General features: G+C 39.0%; 1 protein-coding gene across 1 annotated transcript in view; it reads right to left on the bottom strand.

Moving 5' to 3' along the window:
• COLEC12 (collectin subfamily member 12) overlaps positions 1 to 27,545 on the bottom strand; it is a 201,891-nt gene that overhangs the window by 101,634 nt on the left and 72,712 nt on the right. The gene's annotated exons all lie outside the window — the stretch shown is intronic.

A 27,545-nucleotide genomic window follows, 5' to 3' on the forward strand; every position in this document is an offset into this window, starting at 1 on the left:
TGGCACTGGCCACATCATATTGCATAAGACTTCACAGCAGGCTTCAAACCTTCTTTCTTCAGGGTCCAGGGACAGGAAGGCTGAAAACTAGTTGTGTTACATGATGGTCTGGAACTCAGAGGACCCGAGGTGGCCTGAAAGGGATGGGTGGCTTCTTGAAAGACTCAACACTTAGCTCTGACAAAGTCCTCCTCTACGTTACACCAGCAGAAAGAACTAAACACTGGAAAGCACAGTTAATACATTCTGAGTCCAACTGCTGCTTTACCGCACTTCATGGTTTCCTCACCTATACAATGAGAGTTGGATATTCAACAACCTTCAGGACACCTTCAGATTTGTTGCGTGATTCTGTAATTCCATTTTAGTCAGAATCATGTCCTAGCAGACTGTGGTGGAGCAAAGCTGCAATGTAACTGTATGAAAGAGGGAACTTATGATAGCCTGGCCAGATGACACAAAGATGAACCAGAAGTGAGGTATAGAAGATGCCCATGTCTTGTCTCCTGTAATCTAAAAGATCCAGAACTTCTACTTTCACATAATAAAGTAGTTGCCGTCTTAGCAGTAGTTGAATTAGGGCTATTTCCATGGCTGACACAATTCCACTGCCACCCCCATCCCCCACCATGGGCAGCAGTGAACGTTTGTTCCTTGCTTTCGGGTGTGTGCGTGGGAGAACTTGGTGGATTAGGTGTGCACAAAAGCAGGAAACGTGTACTGGGCACAAAGTGATTAAACAGCTATGGCCTGAATTGCCAATTTGGGGGACAGTTTATAGTGTTAAATAGTGTTGGTGCTTCTGACGATGAGCAGTCCATGTTCACTTCTTTAAGGGTTAAGTTACTCTGCCCTTCAAAAGGACTTTTCAACTCCCCATCTGTAGCCTTAGCATTCAGAAGAATGCTAATCCTTGGAGGACTTTTAAATACTTGCTTCTTAAGAGCTAAACTTTAAGAAACAAAGACTAACAGCTATGTGTAACCAGCTTATGAAAGACCTTGAGGTAAGAAGTGCAAACCAGACCAAGTGAGACAAGATCATGATAGAAAGGACTCAGACGGGAGCAGAGCCCCACTAAGGGTGACCAAATCCTCAGGGATATGGAACCAGCAACTCATAGCAAAACCCATTCTCTTCTTTATGGTTTGTGGTGTCTACACAAGTTGTATAAGGTCCTTACTTATCAGAGGGTGTGTTTTTAATCACTCCCAAGAAATTTCTTTGTTGTCTTCATACAGACCCTGAGTTTAAAAAAAAAAAAACAACCTTTCAGAGGTTGTTGTAAATAAACATACGACCTGGGTAGACACAGGTGCCTATAAAAGACAAGATTCTGATGCCCAGAGTGGGAAAATCCAGACTAACAGCACCCATTTGCCAAACCTTCCAATACAGCACTGCGTGTGCTAATACCACTTATAAAAATGCATAAAGCAACAGAATATGAAGCAAAGTGTAGTTTCTTTTGCCTTCAGTGACTCTTTACTATCCAAATTTCTGAAAAAACAGCCTGGAATGAAAACCTATCAATCTAATTTCTGCTGGAAATTTCAATCCAAAATATAAATGGAGACAAAAAGATTAAAAAGTTGTATTTCCATTAGCTAACCAAAGTGGGGAGCTAACAAAAGTATCCAGCTTGGCAAAACTAAAAGACAAGTTATCTTTTCAAATCTAAAATGTCCATACTCTCTATGGTCCCAATTTTTTCAGGTCCCTGGGCAGCCTTCTCATTCCCCTGAAGCCAAGCAAACATGAAAAAGGGATGGTTACATTTTGTTCTCACATACCTATGGTTCTAAAAAAAGGGGGGGGGAGGGGTTGGAAGAGGTTTTCTTTTGCTGCTATAGAATTGGAAGGACTCCAAGATCCAACCCAGGGCATCTTCCTTTTTTTCCCCAAATGTATTCCTAGTTGGGTTTTTAAATTTACTTTAGGTAAAATGAGAATAGCAAAACCATCTGAAAATTAAGCACGAAATGGAAACTCTGATGCTTTCATCTTCACACACGGCAGCCCTGATGTGCTGGTAGGATATAGTCATGGAAGCAGCCCTAGATAAACTTCGGTGACTTCTGATCTCTCAAAATCCGTTTATTCCCTTGAACCAGAATAATTCCTATGGCTCTGTTTATTAGCAATTGTTTTTCAAAGTTTGGAAAAAGGGGGGCGGGGAAGCAAATGATAAAACAAGAATATCACTCCTCTGCCAGCGATTTACAAGATACTAAAATAAATTAAAATTTACTCTAACAATATGGAATCCCAAAGTGCCTTTCATATATTTAAAGATATGATCAGTGTGATAGAAATTTATGAGGCACTGGCTTATGGTGTTATAAACCAAGGCTTTTTTTTTTGACCAAGTCATGAACTTGTGTTACTGAATAAAATGAAATATTCAAAAGACAGATGGAGCCACATCTTAATATAAAGTGGAACTAAGGATGGGGCTGTAAAAATTGAACGAAAAAGTAGCCACTCAGGAGCGCCTGAGCGTCAGTCGGTTAAGCGTCTGACTCCTGGTTTTCGCTCAGGTCATGATCTCATGGTTCATGAGATCAAGCTCCACATCAGGCTCCACGCTGAAGGAGCCTGCTTGGGATTCTCTCTCTCTCTCTTCCAAAATAAAAACTTAAAAAAAAATAGCCATTCCAACACAGGACTTTCAACCAAACTGATTTATTCATGGCCATATGGCTGGCAGTCAATATGAATGAATCAGATATGTAATGATGGGAACATCTGGTTTACCTTCCCATCTCCCTCTCGCCCCACCCCATCCTATTCTCCTCTGGCTACATCTACTGGGTTCTGACCTTCGACTTTTCTTCCCTCTCTGGCTCCCTGCTTGCCCCTTGGACTGGCATGGGACACTAGCCTGGCCCTCAGTGCTCTCTAGGATTGGCCTGTACCCCTCTTTGGTTCATTTTGCTCTTGTATCTCTGGGTAGTCACCTCCCCACTCAGTGTTGGACTCTAGATGCCAAGTTCAGCTTTGGGTATCTGGCCAACACTCTGAGCAGACTGATCCAGACCACCAGGAGGGACAACTAGTGTGCGTTAACAACGGGTACCATAACTGAGGGTTGATGAGGGTTGGGGGAGAGGGGAAAGTGGGTGATGGGCATTGAGGAGGACACCTGTTGGGATGAGCACTGGGTGTTGTATGGAAACCAATTTGACAATAAATTATATTTAAGAAACAAACAAACAACAATAAAAAAAAAAAAAACACAATAGGTACCATAAGGTGCCTTTATCCCCCAGGCTGCTCTTCCTGTGTTGAGGCCACTTTATCTAGGCTGTGTTTTGATAGCAAGGTATTGTGTTCCTTGATTTCACAGCTGCTTCTGCTGGAAGAACATAAGTGTAGAGGCCAAGAATCAGATCAAGCTGGTTGAGGGAAGCACAGGGGCAGGAATGTGAATTTCCTGTGGCTGAACTGCATCCCCAGCATCAATATTGAGGTGGAATGTTAAAGAATGTTAAAGAAATATCCATCCAACCCCATTTCAAAAAAGCTCTCCTTATGATATCTAGAAGGACATAAAGTATGAAAAATCTCAGAGACGGAAAAGGTGTCAAGAAGTCTTAGTTAAAATATGATATGCATATGTGTATAGAGAGATTTATTATAAGGAATTGGCTTGTGTAATTATAGAGGCTGAGAAGTCCCAAGACTGGCCTTTGGCAAGCTATAACCCAGGAGAGCTGATGATGTTAGACTGAAAGCCAGTTGAGACCCAAGAAACACCAGTGTTTCAGTTCAGTCAAAGGCAGGAAGAGACCAAGGTTCCAGCTCAAGGCAGTCAGACAGAAGGACCCAGTTACTTCCAAGAGGGTCAGCCTTTTTCTTCTATTCAGGTCTTTGACTAATTGTAGATGGCCACTCATATCAGGGAGGGCAATCTGCTTTATTCAGTCCACTGATTCAAATGTTAATCTCATTCCAAAACACTCTTACAAACACACGTAGAATAAATACTTGACCAAATGTCTGGGCACCTCACAGCCCAATCAAATAGACACATGAGATTTGACCATCACAGAAAGTGACCTTACAGATAACAGGGAGCAAGGAGACCGCAAGGTGTCAATCCTGGCTGCATATCAGAGTCACCTGGGGACTTAAGAAATAGCTGTCTGGGCCCCATCTCGGGCCAAAAATCAGAACCTCTGTGAAATGGAGCCTGACATAGTTAAAAAACCCCAAAAAACAAAAACACCTGCCCAATGATCTGATATGTGGTCATAATTGCAAAGCTCTGGACTAAAAGGAATACAATAAATGGTTGGAGAAATGATGAACAGATGGAATCCAGTTGCTGGCACTAGCCTAGGAGATGAATTTTTAGTAGGTCTTCTTCAGAATGCAAGAGGTTAAGTCAATTTCTTTGGTTTTCAGCATAAGAGGATTTTCCAGCTTGGCGTGGGGAATGTATCCTGGAAAGTGTATGGGTTTCAGGGTCTGAAAGACTTAGGTTCAATCCCAGCTCTACCACAGAGTTATTTAGCCTCTCACAAATCCCCGGCAACCCCCATTTCCTAACTGGTAAACTAGGGATAATGATGGCTGAGTCGACACTCTTAGAAGGTCAGCACAATGCCCGACCCTGACAGGATACCAGCAAAGGCCATTCTCTTCCTCTAAACTCAGCAGGGATCAAGTATTATTAAAACTTGAGAACCGAAAACGTTACCATCATACATGTAATCCCATCTATGTTTTCAATACATAAATAATACATCACATACCACATCTCTTTTAGCAGTCTCTTTTCAATCACTATCTTGTACCAAAAACTCCTGTGGTTCATAAACAGAAAAAAAAAAAGATGTCAGATTTTGAACTTGAAAAGGTATGAATGCAGGATTAAACTTGAATTATTCATAGCTGTCTCAAAGTTGAAACTCTCCAAGGAATTCAAGTATTGTCAAATATTGAGGGAAAAAGTGGGGGAAAATAAAAGGGAAGAAAGAGATGAAGATGCTTTTTTTTTTTTTTTTTAATTTTTTTTTCAACGTTTTTATTTATTTTTGGGACAGAGAGAGACAGAGCATGAACGGGGGAGGGGCAGAGAGAGAGGGAGACACAGAATCGGAAACAGGCTCCAGGCTCTGAGCCATCAGCCCAGAGCCTGACGCGGGGCTCGAACTCACGGACCGCGAGATCGTGACCTGGCTGAAGTCGGACGCTTAACCGACTGCGCCACCCAGGCGCCCCGAAGATGATTTCTTTAAGTCAAATTTCAGAGACAGGAAATAGGTCTAAAATCAGTAATGTGTCCAAAGCCCCTCAAAAAATAATTTTGCCACAAATTAATTCACACTAAAATAAGGCTTGCAATGCCTAACTCAGAAATGATCGTGTTCGACAATTATTATCAGCTTATTAACCTTAAATGGAGTAATGATTCTTCAAAACCAAAAGAATATCATTTGGATATTCTGCTAGCAGACAAATGTTTTTAAGTTCTTAAAGAAATGTTTCCTTTCCCCAAAATGTGAGCATTCCTATAAAGAGTGGCAATGACTTCTTTTACTTATGATTTTTTACATATGTATTTACTTATGAAATCAGTCTATTACATTGCAGGCACAACTTACATAGCAATACTGGAACACACTAACATGGTGAGTTCTCTCATTGATTTCAACCAATAGGTATTTATTAGTCTCCTACTGTTAGTATAGGACTCCTCTTTAACTATGCAGGTGTATTTATATTTATACACAAAAACCACACCTATAAGAATACGGTTCACCTAACTGAAAACTGATGTGGAGTTGCATGGGATTTATTAGGTATGCACACGCAAAAGAAGCAGGAAAGATCATCTCTGTCCTGGCTGAGTTAACAAGCTGAGTGAGGCATGTGGTGGAAGGAAAATGTCAGCAAATTACTAAATTGTGCGATCTGGAACAAGTTACTTAATTTCTCTAAACTTCAGTTCTCACCTCTGCAAAATAGGGTTAATAATACCCTCCCTGTAGCATTACTTTTGAGGATTAAGTGAAATTATGCATAAAGTACCAAGCACGTGGTAGACACTTTTCCTCTTGCATAAACCCAAGAAACAAATGTTTCCTGCAGGTGGTTTGGTGTCCTTCTGGTTTGTTAAGTGGTACTGCGTGTTCGTACAATATTGAGCTTGAAAACCAAGCTGACTAAAACTAAAGCTCCAGGACTTCCAGCTTCCAGGGAGATGAAGTGGATGCACTTACTCTCGTTTTTCCTACTAAGTAAAAATGAAACCCTGGACGTCAGATATTAAACAAATGTGACACTGTGAGAGGAAGGAGAAGGCAGACTAGTTAGAAACCTCAGGACACATGGAACAACACAGTGGTGAGTTGTTCTTATTTCTTTGTATGTCAAATACCCCCAACAAAAGCCTGCTTTGGAAAGGGGCAGCCTTGCAAGGTAGTAAACTTTTAAATTAATAAACACTGTGCTCCAGGGGCGCCTGTGTGGCTCCGTCGGTTAAGCGTCTGACTTCGGCTCAGGTCATGATCTCACGGTTCATGAGTTCGAGCCCCGCGTCGGGCTCTGTGCTGACAGCTCAGAGCCTGGAGCCTGCTTCACATTCTGTGTCTCCCTCTCTCTCTCTGCCCCTTCCCTGCTCATGCTGTGTCTCTGTCTCAAAAATAAATAAACATTAAAAAAAATTAAAACAAAACAAAACACTGTGCTCCAGCTAAACATTGCACACACAAAAAATGTGACCCAACCTCCCAGGTGGGGAGCCTAGACTTCCACCCTTGTGAGGCTGTAATAAGGTGCCCAAATACCCGCAGTGGGGTGTTGGTGGTGTCAGGACTTTCATTATAGCCTAGTGATAATGAGGCCACCCTGCCTGTGGTGTCAAAGGAGAACCTCCACCCCTGTCCAGCAATAATGCTTAATAATGAGCAATGATAATAGTGAACAAGAATGACACCCCTCAAGTGTCAACACAGGCTGAGTAGGGGACCTGCATGTCTGCCTCCACCTAAACAGTAATGAGGCAATGCTCACACCTTCTTCTGCCGAAGGCCCAAGAAAGCCAGTTTAAAACAGGGTTTCAGTAAAATCCAGAGTCTCATAAAATAATATGAAAATAACTGAGTTTCAATTGAAGTGACTTGTCATACCAATAAGCAGAAAAATCTCAAACTCAGTAAAAAATAACAATCAACAGCTGCCAGTAATGAGATGACAAGAGATTTTAGGATTACCTGACAAAGATTTTAAAGCAGCCATTATAAATTGCTTCTATAAATTGCTTCTTGTATTGCAATTATGAATACATTTCAAATGAAACAAGTTAAAAAGTTAGAAAAGAAAAAGAAAGTTTAAGTGTAAAACCAGATGACCTAAAGAGAAATGGAAACTTCAAACAAACAAAAATGTAATAACTACAATAAAAAGCTCATTGGAAGGGCTCCACAGCAGAATGGATGGAACGGAGGAAAGAAACAGTGAACTGGAAGACAGAAGAATAAAAGCTACCCATCTGAATAGAGAGAAAATAGATTAAAAAGAAAATGAAGAGAACCTCAGGAATCTGTTAGAAAAATCTAACATTCATGTCAGCAGAGTCTTGAAGGAAAAGAGAAAGAAGGAGGAACTAGAAAAGTACTTGAAGAAATAATGGCTGAGAAAACTTCTCAAATTTGGCAAGAGACAGAACCTACAAGTTCAGAAGCTGAGTGAACCCCAACCAGGATAAAGCCAAAGAAATCTATGCCAACACACATCATCATTAAACTTCTGAAAACAAAAGACAAGAAAATATTTTGAAAGCAGCAAGAGAGAAACAACACTTTACCTACAGGGGAAAAGCAATTCACACAACAGTGGTTTTCTCATCTGAGAATATGGAAGGGGGAACAAGATTTTTCAAGTGCCGAGAGAAAACAACTGTGAATACAGAATCCTATACCTTGAAAAAACATACTTTAGGAAGGAATGGAGAAATGAAGACACTCTCAGAAGAAGGAAAACCAAGAAAAGTTGTAGCTAAAAGACCCACTCTGAAAGAACAGCTAAAGAAAGTTCTCTAAACATAAAAGAAACTGTGGAACATCAAGAAGGAAGAGACAGTAAACAAACAAAAAAAAGATAAATGCAATAGACTTTTATCTTCCTTTGGAGTTTTCTAAATTATGTTTGATGGTGAAGCAAAATTAACAGGACTGTTTGATTTGGTTCCAAATGTATGTAGATGAACTATTTAAGACAAGTATATTATAAATGGAGAAAGGTAAAGGGAGGTAAGGTTTCTACCTTCATTTGAATTGGTAAAAAGAAAATAGCAGTAGGCTGTGATAAACTATGTAGATACACAATATAGTATTTAGAGCAACCACCAAAAGAAAGCTATACAAAAAGATACACCCAAAAACATTATGAATAAGTCAAAATGGAATTCTAAAAAATGTTCAGATAACCCACTGAAAAGCAAAAAAAAAAAAAAAAAAGAAAAAAGAAAAAAAGAAAAAACAAAAGAAAACAGAGAATAATGACAAAAAAAATAAAACAGTTGACGTAAGCCCTAACATATCAATAAATCCATTAAGTGCAAACAATCTAAATAAACCAACTAAAAGATAGTGAATGGCAGAACATATTTAAAAGTGTTACTTAAGAATATGTTATCTACAAGAAACTCATTTCAAATATAGCAATATAGGAAGGCATATTCAAGTAAGAGGATGGAAGAAGATACATCAGACAAATATTATCAAAGGAAAGCAGGAGTGGTTATATTAATATCCGATAACGTAGACTTCAGAGAAAATAAAATGACCAGAGACAGAGAGGGATACTACATAATAATAACAGGGTCACTCCAACAAGACTTGGAAATCCTAAGTGTATGTGCACCAAACACCAGAACTGCAGAATATGCGAAGCAAAAACTGATAAAATTGAAAGGAGAAATAAACAACTTAAGAATTATGGTTGAGAAATTTAACACCATTCTTTCAACAATTGGTTGAAATTGATTTTCTTTTTTTTAAGTTTTTTTTTAATGTTTATTTATTTATTTTTTGAGAGACAGAGAGTGAGTGGGGGTGGGGCAGAGAGAGAGACACACACAGAATCCGAAGCAGGCTCCAGGATCTGAGCTGTCAACACAGAGCCCAATGCAGGGCTCGAACCCACAGACCATGACATCATGACCTGAGCTGAAGTCAGACGCTTAACCCACCAAACTACCTAGGCGCCTCGAAAATGATTTTCAACAGCAAATCAGGAGGACATAGAAGAACTCAACACCATCGACAACCAACAGGATCTAATTATAATTTCTAGAACACTCTGCCCAACAACTGCAGGATATACATTCTTTACAAGTGCCCACAGCACGTATATCAAGATAGACCAAATCCTGAGTTATAATACAAACATCATCAATTTAAAAGAGTTGAAATCATACAAAGTGTGTTCTCTGATCACAATGGAATCAAACTAGAAATCAGTAACATAAAGGTAACAGTAAAATTTCCAAACACTGACACTAAATAACAATCTGCTAAGTAATCCATGTGTCAAAAGGAAATTTCAGTGAAATACATTGAACTGATGAAAATGAAAATACAACATATCAATATTTGTGGGACACAACTAAATCAGTGCTGAGAGGAAAATATACAGCACTAAATATGTACATTAGAAAGGAGGAGGTCACCTGAGTGGTTTAGTTGGTTGAGCATCTAACTCTTCGTATCAGCTTAGGTCATGGTCTCTCAGTTTGTGGGATTGAGCCCCGCATCAGGCTCCATGCTGAGAGCACAGAGCCTGCTTGAGATTCTCTCTCTCCCTCTCTCTCTACCCCTTCTAGTTCATGCTCTCTCTCTCTCTCTCTCTCTCTCTCTCTCTCAAAATAGATAAACTAAAAAAGAAGAAGAAAAGTCTGAAATCAATAATCTAAGCTCCCTGCTCAAGAACCTACAAAGAAACAAAATAAACCCAAAGCAAGCAGAAGGAAGGAAATAATCAAGATAAGAGCAGAAACCAATGAATATTAAAATGCAAAAACAGTAGAGAAAATAGTAAACTGAAGAGCTGGTTCTTTGCCAAGATAATAAAAGTGACAAAAAATTCACTTCAGTAGGATCGACAAAAAATATATATGTAAACTACCAACAGTATCAGGAAAAAAATGGGATATCACTACAGACCCAGCAGACATCAAAAGGATAATAAAGCAATATTAAGAACAATTCTACATGAATAAATTTGACAACTTCTATGAAATGAACAAATTCCTCAAAGAAACCCAAACTACCACAACCCACTTAACATGAAATAATATATGTATTCCTATATGTATTGAGGAAAATGAATTTATTATTTATTTATTTATTTATTTAAATTTTTATGTTTACTTATTTCTGAGACACAGAGTGCAAGCTGGGGAGGAGCAGAGAAAGAGACACACACAAAATTGGAAGCAGGCTCCAGGATTTAAGCTGTCAGCACTGAGACTGATGTGGGGCACGGGCTCAAACTCACGAATGCTGAGGTCATGACCTGAGCTGAAGTCAGACACTTAACTGACTGAGCCACCCAGGAGCCCCTAATTTATTTATTTTTTAAATGTTTGTTCACTTTTGAGAGAGAGAGTGAGTGCAAGCAGGGGAGGGACAGAGAGAGAGGGAAACAGAAAATCCAAAGCAGGCTCTGCACTGTCAGCACAGAGCCCAACACAGGGCTTGAACTCACGAACCGTGAGATCATGACCTGAGCCAAAGTCGCCCACTCAACCAACTGAGCCACCTAGGCACCCCATGAATTCATAATTTAAAAGCTCCCAAGAAGGAGTGGAGGAATTGAAATAGCTAAAACAATTTTGAAAAGGAATCATCAAGTCAGAGGAATCAATTTACCCTATTTCAAAGCTTTATATAACTACAGTAATCAAGATTGTACTGCATACGTGATTCAGAACAGAGAACCCACAAACAGACCCCAAACATGCCCACCTGATTTTTGACAAAGGCACAAAAGCCATTCAATAGAGGAAATTTAGCATTTCCAACAAACTATGCTGAAGCAATTGGATATTGACAAGCAATTCTCACACCTGATATAAAACTTAACTTGAATGCATCACAGACTTAAACATAAAACAAAAGACTTATAAAGAAAAAGTAATAGAAGAACATTTTTAGGCTCTTTAGTTAGGTAAAGAGTTCTTAGACTTTACACGAAAAGCAAAATACATTAAAAAAAACTGGTAAGTTGAGCTTCACCAAAATTAAAACCTTTGCCTTTGGAAAAAAAGTCCTGTTATCTAAGAAGCTGAAAAGACAAGCTAGAGAGAGGGAAACCATATATTCAAACAAAGAACTAATATAGAATGTATAAGGCATTTTCAGAAACTCAAGAACAACAACAACAAAAAAAAAACACCAAAATTTTTCAATTGGAACATAGGCAAACATGAAGAGACATTCAAAGGAACATGAAGAGACATTTTGCCAAAAAGATAGACAGATGGCAAATAAGCACATCCAACATCACCTGCCATTAGAATGATGTAAATTAAAACCAACATCAGCAGCCATTAGAGTCATGTAAATTACAAGATATCCAACATCATCAGCCATTAGATATCCACCATCACTAGCCATGACGGTAATGTACATTAAAACCACAATAATATATACCACTACACATCTATCAAAATAGCTAAAATAAAAAATAGTGACACCACCAAATGCTAGTGAGGGTGTGGAAAAACTAGATCACTCTAGAATGTGAATGGAATGTAAAATAGTGCAGTCACTCTGAAAAAAAGTTGGGAGTTTCTTAAACAACTAAATATGCAAATACTATAATGATCCAGGAACTGCATTCCTTTGGCATTTATCCCAGAAAAAAAGGAAGACTTACGTTCACAAAAAAAAAAATCTGTAAATGAATGTTTACAGCAGATTTATTCATAATAGCCACAAACTGGAAACAAATCAGATGTCCTTCAGTGAATGAATGACTATCCCATGGAATATTACTCAACAATAAAAAAGGAAGGAAGTACTGATACACACAACAATCTTAATGAGGCTACACAGAATGCTCAGTGTGTGTGTGTGTGTGTGGAGGGGGAAGTCAACCATGAAAGGTTACATATAGTACAATCCTTTTTATACATTTCTTGAAATGACAGAATTATAGAAATGGACTACTGATTAGTGATTGCTAGGGATTACGAGAAGGTGGAAGGGAAGGAAGTTAGTAAAGCTATCTATATAAGGGAAATGTGTGGGAACCTTGTGACAAAGGACATTTTCTGTATCTTGACTCTACCATTGCCAAAATCCTGGTTGTGATAGTGTCCTATAGTTCTGCAAGATGTTACCACTGGGGGAAACTGGGTAAAGGATACACAAGCTTACTCTGTATTATTTCCTACAACTGCATAAGAATTTACAATGATTTCAAAACAAAATTTAAGTTAAAATTTAATGCTTCTGGGGCGCCTGGGTGGCTCAGTCGGTTGAGCGTCCGACTTCGGCTCAGGTCACGATCTCGCGGTCCGTGAGTTCGAGCCCCACATCAGGCTCTGGGCTGATGGCTCAGAGCCTGGAGCCTGCTTCCGATTCTGTGTCTCCCTCTCTCTCTGCCCCTCCCCCGTTCATGCTCTGTCTCTCTCTGTCTCAAAAATAAATAAATGTTAAAAAAAAAAATTAAAAAAAAATTTAATGCTTCAGAGATGACTTGCAAACTAGTAAGGAAAGTAAGCAAAAGCAAAACAAAACAAGCAAAAAATAAACACTCATGCAAACGCTGACCCTTAGAGGTAGGAGAACTTTTAATTATCAACTAGTTTGATCTATTAATCTGAAGATAAGAAATGGAGGCCCAGAAAAATAGAATAATTAGCACAGCTTTTCTGGATAAATGTGCAATAACATGGAGGTTATTCAGTTGCCTATCATCCTGACATATGAACCTAATTATGTTGTAATTCACATCTGTCTTTCTTCAACTACTCAATACTCTGGTGTTGAATACGTTAGGCTTAAAATAAGTTGGACTGAAGAAAAATAAGTAAGAAATGACAATCAACAGCACTAGTTCCTGGTCAGGCTACTGATTTTCACTGCCCTCAACTAAGTTATCATCATGCTAGGAGATGTGGGTGAAATATTTTTAGGGTGGAGAGATGACTTTTAACACTCTTTCTAGATTCTCCAGTTCCTTTTTTGCTGTTAAAGAAACAAGAAGGTCCAACAGATCAAATTTCAAAATGAACATGTTACCTGTACTGACCCACAAAAAATTCAGTTTGAGAACTGTTTAAGGAAAAAGCAAAAGCTAACAAAGAGCAGCCAGGAATATCTAGTGAAGTACTTATCACATGCTGGTTATTGTAGATGATTCCAACATTAAGCAGAACTGAGTTTCATGAGATTATCTGATGTAGAGGAAAAAAAGAAAAGAAAGATGAATAAAGTCAGAGGTTGAAAAGGGATGTACTGAGAGACACTGTCACAATATCTAGGAGTTATACATCTCTAATTGCTCTCCCAACGTTTTATTTAAATATCTTGTTATTATATCCTACAAGAACTTCACAAGCCATTGAAAGTGGCTTCTGTGCCTCCTCTCTAGTAGGGAATCTCTCCTGTTAAGAGCAGGGAGATAACTTCAAATTTCCATCCACACAATGAGGCTTTGGGTCTCTTCCATGACCTGCTGTGCAGGCACTGTTCACATGCTTCTCTTGAATGTGTCATGGGAAAGTACCAGCTCTAGTGAAGACTGAAGTCCTTAACCAGAGGATAGATCTTTTGCTCTAACAATCAGAGTGACAGATCTCTTCACCTAAAGTATGTAAATAATAATAATAATAATAATAATAATAATAATAATAATAATAATAGTAATAGTAATAATAAAATTAAAGTTAGAACATTCATCTTGCCCACATTCTGGACAGCACAAGATAAAGTTTGGTAAACAAATTGGGGGGTTATAGAAAAAGAAGAAGGGAGGAAAAGGGCACTCCAGGTAGAGGGTCCAGCATGTGCAAAGGTATTGATGTGTGGGAAAGTATACCTGGTTTAAAGAACTGCAGTAACTAGGAAGAGTTCATTAATTTTACATGTATTTGTTGAGACCTGGGCCAGGCATTGTTCTCCGGGTTCTAGTGGTGACCAACAGACAAGGTCCCTTCTCCATGAACCTGCCTCTGAGACAGAGTATGGGGGTTGGGAAGAGACGCAAAATAAATAAAATAACATGAAAATTTCAAATAGTATTACACTGAGAATCAAAGTGGCTACTTTACATTGGGTCCTTCAGAAATCAGGAGGCTAACAGATCATCTAGGCAGAAAAGTCAACAAGGAAACATCTGCCTTAACAACATGTTAGACCAGATGGACCTAACCTATATATACAGAACATTCTCTCCAAAAGCAATAGAACACACACTCTTCTCAAGGGCACATGGAACACTCACTATGTTCAGGATAGATCATATCTTAGGTCTAGTGTTAATAAATTTAAGAAGAACTGAAATAATATCAAGCATCTTTACTGACCACAATGGTGTAAAAGTAGAAATTACAAGAAAACTGGAAAATTCACAACTATGTGAAGATTAAACAACATGCTACTGATGGGTTGAAGAAGAAATTTAAAAATTCCTTGAGACAAATAAAAATGCAAATACAACAAACCAAAATTTATGAGATACAGTAAAAGCAGTTCTAAGAGAGACATTCATAGCAATGAATACTATTTCAAAAAAAAAAAACAAGCAAAAATCTCAAACAACCTAACTTTATACCTCAAAGAAATAGATAAAGAAAAACAAAGTACAAGTTGGTAGAAGAAAAGAAATAAATACCAGAGCCAAAATGAATAAAATAGATACTAAAAAGATAATAGAAAAGATCAATGAAATTAAGAGTTGGTCCACTGAAAAGATAAAATTGACAAGCCTTTCGCTAGGCTCACCAAGAAAAAAGAGAGAAAACTCAAATAAATAAATCAGAAATGAAGAAGACATTACAACTGCTACCACGGTAATAACAGAGGACTATAAGAGACTACTACCTGACAACCTAGAAGAAATGAATAAATTCCTAGAAACATATAACTTGCCAAGACAGAATCATGAAGAAACAGAAAATCTGAAACGAAAGGTTACTAGTAAGGAACTGAATCAGTAATCAAAAACCTCCCAACAAACAAAAGTCCAGGACCAGATGGCTTCACTAGTGATTCTACCAAACATCCAAAGAATACCAATCCTTCTTAAACTCTTCCAAAAAAATAGAAGAAGAGAGAGTTCTTTCAAACTCATTTTATAAGGCCAGCATTACCCTGATACCAAAACCAGACATGTATGGCACCAAAAAAAAAAAAAAAAAAAAAAAAAAAAAAAATCACACATCAATATCCTTAATGAACATAAATGTAAAAACCTCCAATAAAATATCAGCAAACTGAATTCAATAATATATCAAAAGGATCATACACCATAATCAAGTAAGATTTATTCCAGGGATACACAATGGTTCAACTCCACAAAAATCAATCATTATGATACATCACATAATAAAATGAAGGATAAAAATCATATGATCATCTCAATAGATGCAGAAAAGCATTTGAGAAAATTCAACAATAAAAAACTCTCAACAGTATGTATAGAGGGAAAGTATATCAACATAATAAAGGCCACATATGACAAGCCCACAGCTAACATTATACTCAATGGTAAAATGCTGAAAGCTTTTCCTCTAAGATCAGGAATAAGATAAGGATGTATACTCTGACCACTTTTATTCAACATAACATTGGAAATCCAAGCCAGGGCAATTAGGCAAGAAGAGGAAATAAGAGACATCCAAATTGGAAAGGAAGAAGAAAATTGTCATTTGCGGATGATGTGATATTATATATAGAAAACACTAAACTCCACCAAAAAAGTGTTAGAACTAATGGATGAATTCAGTAAGATTGCACGATACAAAAATCTGTTCCATTTCTATACAGTAATCACAAACTATCAGAAAAAGATTAAGAAAACAATCCCCTTTACAACGGCATCAAAAATAACAAAATACTTAAGAATAAATTTAACCAAGTAGGTGAAAGAGTTGTACACTGAAAACTTTAAGACATTAATGAAAGAAATTAATGGAAATAAATAGAAAAATATTCTGTGTTCATGGATTCAATGAGTTAATGTTGTTATAATGTCCATATAAAATAAAATAAAATAAAATAAAATAAAATAAAATAAAATAACCCATACTACCCAAAGCAATCTATAGAGTCAATGCAATCCCCATTGAAGTTCCAATGGCATTTTTCACAGAAATAAACAATACTAAAATTTGTGTGGAACCACAAGAGATGCGAATATCCAAAGCAAATTTAAAAAGAAGAAGAAACCTAGAGGCATCATGCTCCCTGATTTCAAACTATATTTTGAAGCCACAGTAATCAAAACAGTATGGTATTGACATAAAACTGACACACATCAAAAGACCAGATCAGAGTGACCAGAAATAAACCTGCACATATATGGTCAATTATGACAAAGAAACTGAGAATATACAATGAGGAAGGGCAATCTCTTCAATAAATAATTGGATGGATGGATGGATGACTGGACAAACTGACAGCCATATGCAAAAGAATGGAACTAGAAAGTATCTTACACAATACACAAAAATTAACTCAGAATGATCTAAAACCTTGAATGTAAGATCTGAAACCATAAAATTTCTTGAAGAAAACAATGGTGTAAGCTCCTTGACATAGGTTGTGTTTTTTTAATCTGACAACAAAAGCAAAAATAAGCTGGGGCACCTGGGTGGCTCAGTCGGTTAGCATCCAACTCGATTTCGGCTCAGGTCATGATCTCACAGTTCATGAATTCAAGCCCCGCGTGGGACTCTGTGCTGACAGCTCGGAGCCTGGAGCCTGCTTCGGATTCTGTGTCTCCCTCTCTCTCCATTCCTCCCCTGCTCATGCTCTGTCTCTATCTGTCTCTCAAAAATAAATAAATGTTTAAAAAAAAAAAGCACAAATAAGTAGGACTACACCAAATTAAAAACCTTTGCACAGTGAAGGAAATCATCAACAAAATAAAAGGGCAGCCTATGAAATGGGAGAAAATATTTGCAAATCATATATCTGGTAAGGGGTTAATATCCAAAATATATAAAGAACTCCTTTAACTCAATAGCAAAACAAAGAAATGAACAAAAACTCAAAAAAATCTGATTAAAGAATAGGCAGAGGATCTAAATAGATATTTTTCCAAAGAAGATATAAAGATGGACACCAGATATCCTCAAGGAAATACAAATCAAAATTGCAATGAGATAAAACACCCCACATCTGTTAAAATGGCTATATCCAAAAAGACAAAAAATAACAAGTGTTGGTAAAGATGTAGAGAAAAAGGACTCTTGTGCACTGGTGGTAGGAATGTAAATTGGTGCAGCCACTCTGGAAAATGGTATAGAGGTTCCTCAAAAAATTAAAAATAGAAGTACCATATGATCCAGCAATTCTACTTCTGTGTGTGTGTGTGTGTGTGTGTGTGTATGCACACACACATACATATTATTATTCAATCAGAAAAAAGAATGAAATCTTGCCATTTGCAACGACTTGGATGGACCTTGAGGGCATTATGCTAAGTATAATAAGTCAAAGAAAGTCAAATACCATATGATCTTACTTATAAGGAATCTAAAAAACAAACAAAAAATCAAGCTCATAGAATCAGAGAATAGACCAGTGATTTCCAGAGGCAGGGAGTACAAAATTCTAGTTATAAAATAAATACATTATGGGGATGTAATGTATAGTACAATGACTATAGTTAACAATATTGTATTGCATTTTTGGAAGTTGCTAAGACAGTAAACCTGAAAAGTTCTCATCACAAGAAAAAAAAAATGTCGCTACATAAGGTGATGGATGTAAACTAGTTCATTTGTGGTGATCATTTCCCAATTTATACAGGTATCAAATGATTAAGTTGTATACCTGTAACGAATATAATGTCGTATGTCAATTATACCTAAAAAACCCCTAAATCAATAACAATAATTTAAAACTAAGTCAGGAAGTGGTTATTAAGCAGAGCTCTGACTAACAAGGAGCTAGTCATACAAGATCACTGGGGAGAGGGAGTAGCTACTGCAGAGATCCCAACACAAGTAGAAGCTTGAGGAGTGAAAGAGGGCCGCTGTGGCAGTGGGGAAGGAATGTGGAACCGGGAAATGTGTCCTGTAGCTTACTGCCAACATCTGCTTACATCTCAATGGAAAAATGGAAATGTTTGCTAATGTTGTTTCAGCTTGAACAAATAACAAAATAATTTATTTCCTAGTCTCTTTGCGACATCTACAGATGTATGGACGATATTGGATCTACCCAAACATTTACCAAGATCGGTTCAGACTTGGGCTCCAAACTCCTCATTTTCCCTATCATCAGCCTGGCTCCCCTTCCCTAGAACATGGCCACAGCTGAACCATGTTCCCAAGGCCATTGTCAACATGTCTATCTAGTGACATGAGCAGAGACTTGTCTTGCCCTTCCTTCTGGCCAGGAGATCATGGTGGGAAATGGACATGGTAGAGGGGCTGAGATGGTGGATCCAAGTTCATTACTATCAGCATCAGAAGCATGATTAACAGAGAGATTTTACTCCTAAGGCCTGCTGCTGTCAGCAAGTTCCAACAAACACTGGTCATTGCTATAGCAACTGATTTCACATGCATCAGGAGAAATCATAACAGTATTAGCTTTTCCTGGAAACAGTCAAAGTTGAAACTGCCTGCAATTAGAGTGTTCCCCATTTCCTCTAATAATGCCAGTGCTGCCCTGTTCTTTTATGCCTTTCTCTCACTGCTCTTTCAGTCCTCTGAGGCCTCCATTTTTGTCCCTGAGAAGGCTGGTCCTGGTCTATACAACTGAGCCATTTGTATGCTGTCCTAAGACTTCCAAGGCCAAGAAACAGGGTGTATGGGTGTGGGGGAGTGGGGATTCAAGAGGTAGACATGACAAGATTCAGAGTTTCAAGTTCTGGGCGTGGGCACTAGCTCTACCAGTCAGCCATGTGACCAATCCACAAGCAGTTTACTTAACCTCTCTGTACTTCTGTTTCCTCATCTGAAAAATGGTGCTTTAACAATACCTCTCATGAGATCAGCATGTGGGACAAAGTCTAAGAGCTGTCAAACACTAAGCATGTACTTGAAACCAAAGATCTTTTCTTCATTTCAGGAAATTAACACCCAAAATGATGAAATTTATTAAAAGTTCTTATCATGGTCGTTGACTTCCTTTTATCTATATTAAGGAATACAAAGATGCCATCAGTGAAAAGTATACAGCTAACCTAATTCTGGTCCTGTCTCTGCCACCATGAGTAGCCATGTAATGTGGGACACGTAACTACTCAGAGCCTCCACTTCCTCATGAACAAAATGAAGGCAGTAATACTCAAGCACAGATGTAAGAATCATTTAATACATCTTAAAATTCTTTGGAAAATATCCAATAAGTGCAAGGATATACATTTGGATATCCTATTATACACTGTATATAGTTTAGATGATTACCAAGTCATAATTTGGGTTTGAAGTCAAAATTTTTCCATCAAACAGTCAACAATCTTCATAGAGAGAGAACTCTGAAATGAGCTACAGCTGAATATCTACTTTTCTAAGGTAGGTACAGAGTGAGATAAAAATAATCTTCTTTTTGTCGATATGCTAAACGCCATGCGGTAGAGTAGAGATAACCACACATTCTTTGCTAATCTTCCAACTGAGAGGTGAAGTCTGTCCTCTGCCCTGGAATCTGCAGGGTGGGGTGTGGGTGTCTCTGTGAAAACTTAACCAACCTAACCAATATGGCAGAAAGAATGCCGTAGCCTGCCAATTTCCAGGCTCAGCCTTAAGAGACCAGCAGCTTCCCCTTTCTGATTCCTGAAGAATTGTTTTTGGAGCCCAGAACAACCATGTCAGAAGGCTACCCTGAGGCTGCTGTTCTGTGAGAAAGCTTGCACTTAGTCACTTGGAGAGACCATATGAGGAGAGAGACCTGCCCTGCTGCCCCCAAGTTTTCCAGTTCCAGCCATTCCTATGATCCCAGCTGAAACCCCAGGGTGGTGCTGCAGAGGCGAGCTGCACAGAATCCTGAACCCACAGACCAGAGATATAAGAGTAATAAACTGCTTTATGCCACTAGGTTTTGGAGTGGTTTGTTTCACAGCAACAGATAAAATAGATAACTGGAAAATCATCCAAACATGAAATGATAAAATATCTGATGGTTATTTATGAGTGTGTGTGTCACCAAAATGAAACTTCAGCCCCACAGTTGCCTCAGTCCTAGAACAGGAAAACATTTTCCTATGGCTAGCTGCCAGTGGGTGTCTGAGAAATTATGGGTAACTGGAATGAGTCCTCAGTATTTCCAAGTACGGTGAAAAGGGGAAAAGCCTCATTAAGTTTTGTAAAGCAACAAAATCTATGTAGGCTAAAATCTCTTCTGCAGAAATCTGAAAAAAAAGAAAAAAAAAAGAGGTCTAAAAGGCTAATTAATAAGAGCCCTCAAAAAGTTTCTGGGTGAGGGGAAGAGGGCTCTGGATTGCCTGCCACAGTCGAGGTTAAAGTTGGTATTGGACAGTAACTTAGGACTGTATAAATACTGTACCATTCATTCGAAATCATGTAGACCACTAAAGGCAAATCACTTTATAACATAATTTGACAAATACTCATGCAAACCCACAAAAGGTAACTAAGAAAGATTCAGACAGATATGTTAAACTCATTTGTATTGTATGTATTTTTTTTATTTTCTGTACATTATGATGTTTTGACACCTTAAAAAAACCCTTTCTAGCTGAAAAGAGACTGCCCTGGGGATAGCCAATTCTTGGAGATAGCAAAGCCCCAGCTGGGAGCATGCCTTTGATATGCAAACTAACCAATCCAGAGCCAGACTTCCTCATTCTGTTCCCTTCACCCTGGCTACAATATTCCTCTGCCTTAATCATCCCAGGGCCAGGTACCAGGCAACTAGAGACCATCCCCATTGCCAAAATCCCTCAGAAATTATTCAAACTAGCCAATCCTATTTATCCTGCTCTGCCCTTCCTTTCCCTCAGAAACCCCAATAAAGATTGTAGCCTTCTCTTACCAGGCCATATCCAACATGGACATTCTTAGAACATCACTCAAAGGGTTACATGTTCAAAGACTTAGCTGAGGTCAAGTGTACCTGGGGGAGAAATCTGGGGTGGGTGAGGTTACACTAGTTTAATGACCGTGGGATTACAGAGAGGCTTTTCTTGGCACAGAGACCTAACAACCTTCAGACTGGTGCACTGATGTCAGTGAGGCCTAGTCTGGGAGTACAGATGGGTTAGCACGTCTCCCATTATAATCAGAAAACCAACCCAGAAACTGTGACAGTAAAAGAAGTCATCATGTCCCCTTCCTTACAAAGGGGAACAGGTGAGAAAGAGAAGAGAAACTTAGCTGCTTAATTCCAAAATTCAGTTTCTCATGTCATCTAGCAGAAAACAAACTTACATGGCTTTCTAAGTACCTACTTCAATTAGTTCCTACAAATAAATATCTAAATGGTTGCATAGTTTTAAAAAGTACACACAGCTTTAAGTTGTTCATGACTACAAACCTTCTGAAAGTGCAGCCTGTCTCTATTGCTGAGTTACGAAAACTACATGTTAAGGTTAGAAGGCTGTACTTTACTAGAAAGACAAGATAAAATTGAACCTTCTTGCCTGGTGATATAAGTCAAATATGTTTTATTAGTAACCCATGTTAGTGGACAGCAGATACCAAAAAAACATACAAACATTATGTCTCAGTTCTGCCTTGAAATGCTCTACTATCAGCAGAAATCAGATTTCTTATCTTCTCAACTTCCAAAAACACTGCCTTCATTTTCCTGTAGTGAAAACAAATTAAGTCAAGTCTTTTATCCTCTTACAGATCCTCTACCTTCACCGCTGCTCATCTTCTGCTGGTAGGTTGATCAAACAGGCAAACATGGACAAACAGGAGACAAACTCAAAGGAATGTAGGAGAAATTTGGAGGTGTAATTAAAAGAATTACATGTCTGCCTTTTGGTGTCTTTAATTTAGGAAGTCAGTGGCTTAAATCACGTACTTCACAGCATGAGTAATGCACAGAACGTCTGTGCTGCAGCTACATTTAAAAGGACTCTCTGCCACCCAGACTGAAGCTAAGTGGCACTTTTTTCACCTGATCAAAATACTTAAGTGATTTCAGCAACCGACTACTGGTGGTAATCTTATCTGGACATTCCTGACATTGGGATCTTTCTACCAGCTTCTTCAAATAGACTCCAAGTTGCCATTCAAGCATTTTTAAATACTGCCAACTCATTTCCTAGATGAGGGACCAAGAAAGGGTTTCTTGCATTGGGGTCATGCCAGCTGGATTGGGGTTAAACATTCTCACGCATCATGTCAGTTTCTGGATATCAAGCTCATGGACAGGCCAAATGACTGATGCTTGAACCACTAGATTGCTGTCTCCTTCCCCAGATGGTCTCATTAGTTCTTTATTTGATGCGGCAAACCAGCGTTACCTGAACAGGACTGTGAGTACAAAGGCCTTTCAGGAAGCCATGCCTGTCCAGCCCTATCAGGTTAACAGATCACCAAAGTTAGTGGCCTTCTTGCCAAGCCATTGGCCTTTGTTCAGGCAATATATAAGCCCAGAGGAACACATACAATTATGTGTAATACCATGTTACTCTACATAATACTATGTTATTTGCTAATAGTGGGCAGTAAATTTGGGGCCATTTTGTTTTTTTTTTAATTGGAAAATATATTTATCAATAGCAACCCAAAACTATTCCTATATTTCTGATGGCTTCTTTCGTTGATAGACCCAAATGATGCCCTCTCTTTCCTAAGTCTTCAGTTCAATTTCCTTATCACCATTCTACTCCTAACTCTCTCAAAGTCAAATGTTTTGAGTATAATTTACATGTCACTCCATTCACTGATTCACTTTATGTGTGTGTTTAACATTGATTTAATGTTTGCTAAGTGCCAGACCACGTGTTAAGAACTGAGATATACAAATGCATACTCATAGGAAGAATTTGAAAATGAGAAACATATAAGCTAAATTATGAAAGTACCCTTTATCTTTCCCAAATTTACTCCTTCTTTAGAGATAACTACTGTTAACTATATTTTCCGTATCTTTTAAAAAAAACCATTGATATATATACATGCACTCACACACAGTCTATGAGTGACAGTCTAAGCATGTACCTATGGGAAGTGTTGGGGGTGTATGTGTGTCCATGAACAATTTCAGATATGGTATTCATGAGCTTAAAAAGTACATATTATTGAAAATTATAATAAATGTTCTTTTTAAATTCTCACTCTGATCTTTTTGTTTATACACATTTTCAGAGTTTGCAGAAAGAAGACACCACTGGACTCACAGCCAACCAGCACAGAGGCTTCTGCTCTGTAAATATTCCTCTCACTCAGTGATTCAAAAAATATTTATTGGGCTTAGACCATCTTCCAAACACTACACCAACTAGGAGTACAAAAATGAAGATGTAGCCTTACCCTCAAGTCCAGAACACACGAATTAAAATGAATATGTGTACTATTTTTCCAAATAACGTTCTCATTTTTTTTAAATTTTTTTTTTCAACGTTTATTTATTTTTGGGACAGAGAGAGACAGAGCATGAGCGGGGGAGGGGCAGAGAGAGAGGGAGACACGGAATCGGAAACAGGCTCCAGGCTCTGAGCCATCAGCCCAGAGCCCGACGCGGGGCTCGAACTCACGGACCGCGAGATCGTGACCTGGCTGAAGTCGGACGCTTAACCGACTGCGCCACCCAGGCGCCCCACGTTCTCATTTTTTAAGAAAATAACCTCAAAAATCCTTTTGGATTTAAAGAATTAAAATGATTTAAGGAATTAAAGTTAGTTGTATCAACTGTCAGGTGTTATGATAGTTGTTCAAATATTAGCTCGCCCAGGTAACAAGACATGACGACTCATTATTAGTGCAGGTCTCCCTGGAAGAGCCTTAAGAAGTAACGTTGCAGGTAACTTGAGAAATGGGCAGATTTTTATATCATACTGGCCACACACATAGTAAGGTTGATAGTAAGATTGGTTTAGGAGCACTCTGTTTTCACTTGTTTATAATTGAGGTTGGCTGATGTGGTCCCTAATACAGGGACAGGGAAAGATGTGACCTAGAGACCTGTCTCTCCTCCTCAGGCAACAATCATGCAGGTTGAGAGAGCTAAAGGGTTCATTTGGTTTCTTGTCCCTCTTTCCAATTGGGAAGGAAAAGAAAGTGATTTTGGAATGTGCTACAGATGGTCTTTCATAGCTGCCACTAAACTCAGTTTTAAGAACAACATCTTCTAGTGAGAGAAGAAATTACACAACAAATGTCCCTGATCATTTTTCTACATAGGGCAAAAGCCCAGTTATAAATTACATCAAGTACTTAAATCATGGCATGACCTACAAGTGACCTTTTGCCTTCCGTCAGTCCAGCCAGCCTGGTGACTCCCTCCAACCACTGTCACCATGGATGCTGCATTACAGCTGAGATGGAGGGTGCAAGGAGATTTACTTACGTAACCCACAGGGCCGTCTCTGTCCCAGCCCTCCGCTCACATTAACACTAAGCAGTATATAATTTAGAAAAGGGGAAATGCGATCATAGCTTTTGCCCCCACACTGCTATGACATTCCAGGCTTTTATGTTCAGGAAGCTCCGTGTTGATCTTGGCGTCCCCATGGGTTAAAATCTTGTTTAAATGTTGCAGCCTTAGAATAGTCTTTGAGGTTTTTCTGTGTTGTTTTATAAAAGGCTTCTGCCTGATTATTTACAGATGCTGTCTCTGAGAAAGCTGAAAATAGTCTCACTACGAATGCTGAAGTTTGAACTCAGGCTTCCCTTACTATTTTATGGTGAACAGTTCAATAGCACTCACAGGTTGGGCTGGTCAACTGGCTTTTAAATGGGGTTTCTGTCAGTGTCTCCAGCATTGAGGTTTCTGTTGACTTGACCTCTGCCTGTCAAAGGAGTTATTCATATCTGTGCACTCATTCAACAAATATTTGCTGAGCCCTACTACGTGTCAGGTATTATGTTAGGGGCTAGAGACACAGGGGTGAAGACCAAGGCTCTGCCTTTGAAGAGCTCAGTCTAAGGAGAGGAAGTAAGTGTGATAAACGCTGTCACAAATGCTGGGGTCCCCTCACAGGGCACAGGGAAGGGAAGGTAAACAGGGAAGTCAGCTCAGTTACTCAATCTCTCTCCCACCTTCACCTGGCTCTGTTAGTCACAATAGACAAGGTAGGACAATCAGGTATGGTTCCCTTGTCTCAGCTTTTCCCTTCTTCATATCTGAATCAAGCCTCTGCCTCGGCGGGGCAGCGGGGGAGACATGTTCTGTAATATTTCAGATTAAGAGAGACCCAATCTTGTTCTTCAAAATCTCTAGAGAAGAACTTGGTAGAACCTTCATAAATGTGTCCACAGCATTCACTAGCTTAGGCAGACAGTTCTTCAGTCTCCATAACTATAACCCTTGAGGTAAAGTCACTCTCTTCTGCAGCAGGCATGGTGGAAAGACTGCCTCTGTGGAAGCATCTGCCCATAGAGTCCCGCTGTGGCCTGCTCCTTTCCAGGCGAAGCAGTCCTGGCCCCTCCCACCAGAGCTCGCTCAACTCCTCTCAATGCTTTCAGTGTCGGGTCCTGGACTCACTCCAAACCCTCCTTATCCCTTCTCAATTACAAAACCCAGAACTGGGCCAGGAAAGGAGTGTGCTGGGCCAAAGACTTTTCCTTCCCAATTCCTGCAAATTCCTGAGAGTCTCCACAGGCTGGTTAAATGAATCTCTTTTTACAGGATAACCAGGGGAGACTCTGGGATGACAGCACTGGGGGAAGAGGTTGAGGAGAGTAAAATACCGTTCTTACAGGTTTAATTAAGGACACATGGCCCCATGGGCATCAACATTACCACTGCTGGCACCATGAACTTCTCTCTGGAGCCATCAGGACATGTGGGTGAATATTGGAGAGGTGCTTTTGGATCAACAGTAGTGCCATAAATCACTGTTACTGAGTTAAAGACCTCTCCACGTGATTTACAACTTGCAGTAATAATGACCTGGTGAGTTTAAGAACTCACCACTCCATCTCTTATTCTAAAGTCTCTTCTTAAAGAAAAATGGACCAAATCTAAGCTGAGAGCAATAACATCACATCCCATCTTTCTATAGCATTCTTTTTATTTTCCAAAGTACTTTCCCACATGTAACTTCATCTAATTCTCACCATAGCCTTGTGCAGTGAATCTTAAATACACTAACTTACAGCTAAGGAAAGATAGGCAAAGAGGTGTTCTGTGACTTGCTCAAGATCACAGTATCACAGGAAGTATCAGAGGTTGGCCTGAAATGCAGGTTGGCCTCACCTGTCTCTTTTGTACTCTACTATTTGCAAAATATATCACAGCTTATATGGCAAATTTTCCTATCTATTATCTTATTGGTCCTCAAAACATTCCTAGCATGCAAATAAGGAACTAGCAATAAGAAAAAAAAATGCAGAAAATAATTGTGAAAAATTCTGAAATGGATCAGAATGATTAATGGGTGTTATCAGCAGAAAACTAGGCATTGTGTGATGCAGCCTTCCAGGTACCTGATTGTAACAACCTACTGATTATCTCATTAATGAGCGAATTAAATAAATCCTTGACACATGTTCATTTGATATCTGAGAGTCATCATTTACCCTTTTAAAATAATCACCCTTTAACAATGGCTAACACTTCTTAAGCACTTACTAGAAGCCCTTACTAAGGGCTTTACATACACTGAATTCTCACAGCCATCAGAAGGCAGGCACTCATAATCTCCATTTTCTAGATGAGAAGATAGAAGTTTAGAAAGATTAGATAGCTTGCTCAAAGTCCCAGAGTCAGTAAAAGAGGGAATCACTTCTCTCTGAGGCCACTGCTATTGATTTTTCCTTGGGGTCTACAGTATCTGGAACTAAATAATTAGGGCAGCAAGGGTCCTCAACAGGGGTGGGCATGTGAGTTCCTCTGGAGCAATTGTGCATGGTGGTCTGCAGTTCATGCACCATGAAGTTAAAGTCATTCTCATTCTGTTTGTTGATCAACATCCTACTGATAGACAATTTCCAAAGTACTTTCCCACACGTAACGTGTACTCGATGTCATCTGTCTCTCACGCAGCATGAGTTGAGGGAAGGTAGTGTCCTGGATACAGCACTGGCCCCATAGTTAGAAGAGGTACATTCGTGGGGCGCCTGGGTGGCTCAGTCGGTTGAGCATCCAACTTCAGCTCAGGTCATGATCTCGCAGCTCGTGAGTTCGAGCCCCACGTCGGGCTCTGTGCTGAGAGCTCAGAGCCTGGAGCCTGTTTCAGATTCTGTGTCTCCCTCTCTCTCTCTGTCC

This window comes from Herpailurus yagouaroundi, unplaced genomic scaffold (genome assembly GCF_014898765.1).
Source record: "Herpailurus yagouaroundi ecotype Mexico unplaced genomic scaffold, PumYag 142, whole genome shotgun sequence".
NCBI lineage: Eukaryota > Metazoa > Chordata > Mammalia > Carnivora > Felidae > Herpailurus > Herpailurus yagouaroundi.